The sequence below is a fragment of the Rhea americana genome, unplaced genomic scaffold, assembly GCF_003343005.1.
Source record: "Rhea americana isolate MKP2758 unplaced genomic scaffold, rheAme1 scaffold_207, whole genome shotgun sequence".
Taxonomy (NCBI): domain Eukaryota; kingdom Metazoa; phylum Chordata; class Aves; order Rheiformes; family Rheidae; genus Rhea; species Rhea americana.
In genome coordinates, this window is record NW_028186228.1 from 1544418 (window position 1) to 1553377 (window position 8960).

The 8960-nt window shown below is 44.6% G+C and overlaps 1 protein-coding gene across 1 annotated transcript in view; it reads right to left on the reverse strand.

The window, feature by feature from the left end:
* The window catches only part of RNF152 (ring finger protein 152), a 53060-nt gene extending 44114 nt beyond the window's left edge, over positions 1 to 8946 (reverse strand). The window contains exon 1 of the mRNA XM_085304356.1: positions 8731 to 8946. The gene's annotated coding sequence lies outside the window, so the exon portion shown is untranslated. The remainder of the gene's footprint in view (positions 1 to 8730) is intronic.
* Positions 8947 to 8960: the final 14 nt, after the last annotated feature.

Below are 8960 nucleotides of genomic sequence, written 5' to 3' on the forward strand. Positions count from 1 at the left end.
CCCCAAATGGCATGTCCCCCTAGGTTTAATTGTAGAACAAGGTTAAGTCGGATCAAGCACAAAAAGAAACACTGAGAAACAGGGCAGAACACACCATATCCTTTAGGTGTAAACCATTTTTACAGAGTTGGTCTAAAGCAATCATTTACCCATTGCCTAATCTCAGAGGATGCACACAATAAAGGCTCTGAACTAAAAGTAAGGAAGATGATCCGCAAAGAAGCTTAATTCAAAGGTACTGGKCTGGCTTTTATCCTCAGTTTGAACAAGCAAAACTTTTAGATATAAATTTCAATCAAGATTCCACACAGCCCCAGCAGGATATCTAGATCTGGCACCTCTGAAAATTCATAGGTGGTGCTGGCAGTACCAACAGAAGGGCGTACGTTGTTAGAAGAAAGGTACCGGAAAGCCAGGGAACAAGCAGGTGATATTGTTAGAGGTGCACAGGAACAGAGGGAATGGATTCAGAATGGCAAAGGGTGAGCTTAAGGGGATGAGAAACTCTCCAGCAGCACCACCGGGACCCATGAGAGAGCACTGCCCTCCCYGCTCTGGATGGGGACCTGAAGTTCCCCAGTCTCCCAACACGGCGGTTCCAGGCTGTGAAACTCCCTGTGAAAGCTGAGGACAACTTACTGAGCATGTCACCCTGCTCTGGCAACTACTCCAGCAACCATAGCCTACTACTGCTACTAGCCAGGCTGTTAGCTCTTTGGGTAGAAATTCATGCGGCAGCTCAGAGGTCTAAAGCCAGGGATGACCCAGATCACTACAGTTTCGTGTGAAAGGATTAATTTGTATTCATCACCCCCCTCTTCTGTTTCTATAGTTAGAATATTACACTAAAACTTGGCTATCTTTAACTTCTAATACAAAGATTGCAAATGGCAGTACTCAAAATCAAAGAGGTACCATAACAAAGACTGCCTGAATAACATTCATCCAGCTCCCCTATGCATCTGCACTGATTCTGTCTCTTAACTCAATGATCACAAATCCTTTGTGCCATGGARATCAATTGCTTTGGGAATAAGACAGGTTGTCTCAGACCCTGCCACCTCACTCAGCAGAGATCAGAAAGATGAACAGTGAATGAGGCAATGGAGAAAGAAAAAAAAGAGAACCACATCACTTAAGAAAGTTGGACATACTACCTGCAGAACAGAGTTCCCTCTCTCTCTCTGTTCCAGTCTTTTTAAGACACTCAGCAACCACTGAAACCAGTCTTTCCTCGGGTGACCCCTAATGGTGCAGTCCCTGCTCTCTGCAAATCCAGGACATCCAAGGCTAACCTGCAGCAGTACTGAGACTTACAGCTCAGGTCATTCTCGTGCTTCCGATATGAACTGCTAGATCATGCTGGGTATTCTGGGGCAAGTGAAAAATAAAATTATCCCTTAGTATCTCTTTTAAGCAGCCAAAATTGAAGGAATTTCAGCAGTGTGAGCTGTATTTGCTTCTTGCCTCCATTCCTCAGCTATGAAATGAATAGAGTACCACATCTGAGATGTTGCAAGAATAAGAACTTCCCCATTTGCGAAGCCCCTGGGAAGGAACTAACACCAGCTCAGTTCAAGGTTTGGGCGGGGTGTAAAATAAATAGATGTTGAGGCACACACAGAAAGTAAATGGGGAAGAGAAAATGAATTATGCAGTAATTACCTATCCACTGAAAGAGGGACTCTGTGGAAGGGAAAAAATGATGCAATTATAGAATTAAAGATTGTATCATAATGCAGATGCAAAGGGGAGCTATGCAACATTAGTTCTGGCACTTCCTTGCTTCTGTCCGCTTGATTTTGTAACCTCATTGTTCTCCTAATGTCATTATTTTGTAAGTAATTTAAATGCAACATAATTATGAGTTCATATGTTTATATCTTTTCATCATTAATAACGTGTGGAACCGGCAGACTCTGCTCCCAGTGTGATTGATGTCTCCAGCAGATGGCTATGAATGATTGTCTTTTTCTTCCACCTTTATCAGAGGTAAGAGGCACGAAAAAGAGAGGAAGATTTTATATTTGAGCGTCAATTTCATGTACAAATATTCGGGGAATTTGGGGTTGTTTCAGATGAGGAAACCAAGACTGATATTAATTATTCTGAAATGAGTTGTAACAGATCAGATTTTAAAAGCACAGAGCAGCTGATGAGCTTTGCCCAAGGTCAGAAGGAAAGCTCTCAAGGCCAGGATCCCAGATAACCCAACTGGTAGTCCAAGCCACTGAATCCCTCCCACCTCCCACATTAGAAGTTGTTTAAGTATAATTATTGCTGTTAACTGCAGGTCAGGGATGAAGCCAATCACCTCCAGGCTGTGTTTGCTGGTGAATGCAGCCAACAAGCAACTTCTAAGAGTGTGTCACAGAAAATACAACTGCAAGCAAATGTTATGGTTGTATGTGTTCATTCTGAATGATAATTGTTATATTGGGTTTTTAAAGTAAATTACCCTGTGCACCGCGGACTTCAGGCAAATTGCCAACATGTTTCTCAGAGTCAGACGAGTCTGGCTCACCCTACTCCATGAGGGAAAGCAGCTGCAACAGCAACAACCTCACTTGTTTTATTTGCAGATATTAGCTGGCAAGATGCACTGTGCCTGATGGTGTACTCACTGTATAGGTTTTACACTTAAAAAAAAGGAAAAGAAAAAAGTCTATTGGTTTTTGTACATCCTCATTTGCAACCCCTCCCCTTTCTTTCTCTTAAGCAGTACTTTTACCTTGTTTAACAGCTGCTGGCTGCTACAAGCTTTACACACTCTCTTGTTCCTAACAGAACAAGTTTCCATCTTTCCCCATCATGGAAGAGCACAGCCTGCAAAATCTGGAGCTATCAAGTCCCTCAGGTTCAGCCAGGCACTCTGAGCACACCATCTCTCTCCAGTTCACGTATTTCATAAAAGCTCCATTGCGGGAAAGTCTGCCTTGGTGACAGCACTGTAATCCTTGGCTTTTGGCATACAAGTCAGTCAGTTTATTTTAAAACATAACAGAGCAATATGGTACTACCAGCACTAAATGCACAGTGCTAGCTGTATCATGTTAGCCATATATGGCTAGCAAGAACAGGCAGGAACATTACTGCAGCAATGTTTTGTTGCTTTAATTGAAGCTGGAGTTCAAGAGGAGTCTTTCTGCCTCCAGTAACAGAGCCACCTCTCCCAGGGAGGGGTAAGGAATCTGTGCTCTCTAAGCAGGTTACTCTAAAACTGCCTCTTGCAGCATTTCTTGCACCTTTCTCTGAAGCTCCAGTGTACAGCAGTATCAGAGGAGTGAACTGCATGGGATGTCTGATTGGAGCACAAGAGGCCATTCCTAACGATCACAGTAATCTACCGTGCTGCACTACCAGTGGTAGTAGTTGGTATACATGGGAAGGAAAGACAGGAAAGCAAAATTTTCTTTTAGTAAGTGCTTTGGCTATAACATATGCATGCCAACAGTCAGTGTGATGCCAAAAGTCAGCGTGAATCAAGCTACCCTGACTACACTCAAGATTTAGAAGATAAAGATAGCACAACTTCTGCCCAAGAATCTGTTTCTTTTATACAGGCTTTTACTTCCAGAGGTCTCCAACCCTGTCCCTAATGGGCAGATTTTGCAAAGGCAAAGAGGGAACAGCAGCCCCCTTTACCTCATTCGCCCAGCTTGGTGTGCCACAGGCTCTATCCCATGATGGCAGACCAACCACAGTTTCTCCTTTCATATCACTTTGACAGATATATTTGTTCTGAGTTGCTTCATACTGTCTTAAGAGGAGTGACAAGTGATGCATGGGTGTTTGAGATTCAGCTTGCCCCCCTGGGGTAATACTTACTATTTTTACAGTAGAGATTGACACTGAGGAGCTCTGAAAAAGCCACACTCTGTGCCCAAGGGCAACAGGTAGGCAGATACGCTCTCAAGATCAGTGGCAGCAGCGAGGGTAGCATAACATACCTAGGCTGACAAAATACGTATATTTGCTCATAACACCTCAACATTCCTCCTTCTTATGCCTCTGTCTGAGCAGATGTCTCACTTTTTACTTAGCCTAGGTCTATGAAAGATTTGCCTACCATGTCCAGCACAGGTATACTGAAAATCCTTCTAGAACTTGCACAACCTCCAGGTTGCAGTTAAGACTCCTTTTCCTGGTATTGTTTTTACCAGATTCCCAAGACAGATCACCCCAGACACCTATATCAGAATAGCTGCATCTACACTGGAGCTCTTAGCCATGCAGAAGTGTGCGGCTGAAATCTCATAGCACTGCATTAGCTGAAGTACACCTGGCCTACCATAACTCCGGGGAGGGGGCTACATGGGCATTTAAGACTGTATTCTCTCACAGATTATATCTGGGGAGAAATGTACAGCACACTCAAGCTATCGTTGAATTCAACAGGGAAGATGTGTGCGATCACTCAGATAATCAAAGTGTCATTGCACATGTGTGTTTATGCACACACACACCTCTGCTTAAGTCCCACCCACACTGCACATTCCTTTTGGTTCCAAACCTCACCTTTGTTCAGGCCCAAGGTGTCCTGGAGGTCAAGAAAAGTAGGCTCCAAGCTATAACTGTCAGCCTGCCATCCTTCCTAAATCTCAAGTTGCTTTGGCTTTAAAAATAAGAGTGGCTGTGCTGCAAGAAGCATAACAAACAGACCTAGTCTGCTACAGATGCAGGTCATCTGCATCTACCCTCCTGCCCTCCATCACAGCAACTGCAGTGCCTACCAAAGTTGTTTTCCCACCAACCACTACACTGGAGACCACACACACCTTGTGACTTGGCCAGGGCTGTGAATGTGCTGGATGTTCAAGCACTACCCATATGATGACTGGCCGGTTAACCGCTATCAGGCAGAACAAATAGCGACTAAAGCTTGTCTCCTTTTCTTTAAAGGCAGAGCTGCTTCAAGACTTCTCATCTATCCAGCCACTAATCTTAAGAAAAACATGTGGGAAATTAATGATCTTCAAGACTGCCACCCGTTGGTCAAATCTGATTGAAACTGGCCAAACTTAAAAGGCAGGAGACAGACAGTACTCATTTCCTCAGGAAACTAGGTTTACAAAAAAAAAGAAGAAAAAAGGAAAAAAAAAGGAAAAAAAAAAAAGGATGGTCCATTTGATTAGTGACAATTTCATGTTCTGTTACATCCCAGGAAACAAGGCCTTAACACACTCTTGCCTAATCAAGCGTCTGAGCTGCACAGCATATATTGCAGTCAGCTCCATAACTTCCCAGATTTTATGCATCCAGAGCAGTAAGGGGCAAATTACAAAATCATTTACATTTTAAGGTTACTTGAAAGGGGTAATTTTTGCAGCAGGAAGAGAGAGAGAGTCTTTTGCATTTGACAAGGGCGAAGTGCCTTGTTAGGGCTGAGGGACTATTACTCAACTTTAACTGTTGAAGCTGCTAGGGCTCCTGTCTCCTTCACAATCATTTTCATTATTGTTAGCTCCTCAGAAGTTCCAGGCGTGAAGCTGATCTCATCCCAGAGATTTCAGCTCTTCTCTCCTCTGCTGCTTCCTGGTTGGGATTTATGGAGCCTCACCCCAGGCTGTGCCAGCTGGCCTAATCGCCCTTACTTCACCGACAGGGACTCGGAGGAGACAGGACTGAATTAATTCCCAAAGAGGTATTCGGCCTGGAGAGGGAAAGGTCAAAATTTCTGCCCACCTCCTCTGGGATGGTTCGGGCCCGATCCCAAGCTACTCGGTGGGGTYTGTTTTCAGTCCATAGCATGGCTTTCAGTGACATGCAGCACGCAGGTGCCTTTGAAACAGGGGTCAACTGTGCTGCAGTGAGAATAGCAAATGCTGCAAGAAGGGGAGCAAAGCCCTTGCCTGCTCAGGACTCGGGGAGATTTTGCACAATTAACTTGCACATACGAGAGCTGGAGGGGTTTCCTCTAACACTGTTTATTCTGACAGACTGCTACAGAGCTGCATTAGTTCCAAGGGCTTCTCTGCTCCCTCCACAGAACCCAGCACAGCAGCAGCAAAGCTATTTGTGTAGAAAATAGCATCAGCAAAGCAAGCAGGCAACTCTGGACAGACTCAAAAACAGCAGTGGAATTTCTCTAGAAGACCCACATACTGTAAAGAGGGAGCAAAGACCAGGCTCAGATCTCACTTCCAGCCCACCCAGAAACTAACAGCAAAGCATAAGAACAGGACAGAAATTAAGGTACACTAGGGGCTCAGGTTTTTTGAATTCATTCCCTACATTCTCTACAAAAAACAGAGCTCTCATGCCCAAAATCTAGTGCCTTTTACTCAGATTGCACAGCATTTACTCAGCTGAATAACCACACTCAAGACAGTGGATCTACYTGCCTGAATAACTGCTACTTGATGCATGGAAGATCTGCAGAACTGGCTGACGAATAAATAGATATACAGAAGGCAATATAAAATCACCATTTAAAAAGGCTAACTCCCTAACACTAGATCTTAAAGCAATATAAAACCACCATTTTAAAAGGTCAGTGCCCTAACATTAGAGCCCTAAGTCAGGGGCCATATGGTCAGAAACTGAAATCACACAGGAGCTCCTGGGCCTTTGACAGAGTCACACAAACTGATCAGGGCATCATCTAGGCCATGTTAATCACTTTCAACCCATATCKTCCACATACCAACTAACTGGGGTCATATGCTGAGAAGTCTTTCAATGACTTAGGAAACTGAACACTTGAAAAGATGAATAGAGAGTTTAAGAGTCTGAATATCACCAGCTTCCAGCAACACATCAGATCCCAAGTGCAAACTAATTCTCCAGGAAACTCCAGCAGAGAAGCAGCACTGCTGGTATTTTTGTACATATTGGTCCCAAGTAAGGTCAGTTATTTCATACTGAACCCAAATACAATATAGCATTTGTTCTATACAATTAAAAAAAAAATCACACTGTAGAAAGCTTATAGTAAGAAGCCTTGACCTTAAAGCCCTGCACGAGCACTTGCTTGTGTGTATCCCTCCAATTTCACTGGGACAACATGAGACCAAAGTTGAAACTGTGCTGCAGCCTCCATCAGATCGCAGCTGATGGAGCTCCTGTTCCACTTCAGCAGAGGGTCAAGGTGAGAAGCCAAAAATGGAAGCAAAAACAGGCGTGGGGAAAAAACACCCAGGGATTTTGGCAGAGCAGGATGTCCCAGTCATTCAGTTGCAGGATCAAGATCACTGTCCAGAGGACTCTATCTGCCAGTCCCCTGTGCACTCTGCTAAGCCACAGCAACTCTTAGAATGAGCGTCTCCTCTGAGTTATTGCATTCACATGTATAACTTAAACATGCTACAGTAAGACTGAGTACTTATGATCCCACTGGCCTTTTTTATCTGGATATTCCACAGCCCTGACCAATGCTTCCAAGGAGATTTATAACATGCAACAAAACTTCGCTCAGGTATGCCCCAACCAACTTTCCCCCCGGACAAGAAGCAGAAAATAAACATTTATTTCCTATAGTTGTCCAAAACCTCTGACAGACAAGTGTTACAGGTTTCAACTAGAGATTTGGGCTTTAAATTGTATTGCCAACAAAAGCATGAGGACGCAGGGAATTTTCCACAGAAGCCTGTGCTGATGACACGCCAGTGCCACAGACAGCAACAGCACAAAATTGGTCTAACTCTGTAGTCCTCAGCCATGGTTCTTTTTCACATTTTATCTTTCCTTCAATTAACAAGAAGCTCAAATCCAATCACATATTGTTATATGCCCAATAATAGCATTTTCAGAAGGTCTTTTTTTTTCAATCTATATTATTATTATCATCCCATGAGTTCTGCGCTAGTTCAGACTCAGTGGGCATTTCTAAAAGGCCTGCCTCATCCTGGATACAAAAAGGCTAAAAAGAAGACCTTGACATGCATCAGAAGTTAGAAGGTTACAAATATTTTCCAGCAGCCTCACTCAGAACCAAACCCTGAGCGAATCTGTATCAGAAGAAGAGATCTACGAAAGGGAGTACAGAAAAACAAACAGATCATGGACCATATCTGTGAGAAGGAGGAAAAGAGTTTTACTGAGTAAACAAGAACTGAGGAATTACAGTGTTTATAGTTGAATTAATGGGACGTTATCAAAAGCCTGTTTTCTTTGTTCTTTTTCTTTCACACATATATTACACATACACACACCCTTAATGCCTCCCCAACTAACAACTTAGTGCACACATCTTAATCATATCCACATTTTTAAGAGAGGCAAACACAGAACTGCTTCCAAAGTCACTCCACCAGACGGCATGCTGAAACAAAGCACTTTGGTGATAGATGTTTGTAAAGCGCACATTTTTGCAGTGCGACCCTAGCTAGCAGGCAGCATCGAAAGCTACAACAAACTCACAATTCTGTCACTCTGCAGAGCTAGAATATACCTGCATAGAGCAGTTTATTCMCCTCCTCTTATCTATTAGAAAAAAGAATAAATTATTTTCTTATAAAAACGAGCAGGACGTCTAGCGCTACATGATGCTATCGGAGTTACTGGGTATCTTCTCYTCTAACTGCCAGTATAAAGAAGGGGGGAAAAATCCACCCAGTCTACAAGTTATCCGGATTTACTTGCTGGGGAACGACACGGATAAGCGTACTCCACTTAACGTTGAGGCGGCTGCAGACAAACCCAGCCGGATTTCAAAGTAACCTCCGAGCACGGCAGCCCTCCAGAGCCCATACGGAGAGCTCCCGACATCGAGCGCGTTTCGTGGGTTACCTGACTCGCTCACCGCGCCTCGTCTCTCGCTTTCGGCATGACGGGGCCGGGGAGGGGAGCGGGGCCGGGGGCAGAGGCTCCGCGGTCTGCAGGCAGCAGGCGACAGCCGGGAAGCACAACCGCGCCCGGGCCGCGTCCCGCCTGCAGCGAGCGGGGCGCAGCCGGCGCCGGGGGCAGCCGGCAGCGGGATGCGAAGCGCCGCGCTCCCCGCCGCCGGGCTGGGGGCAGGC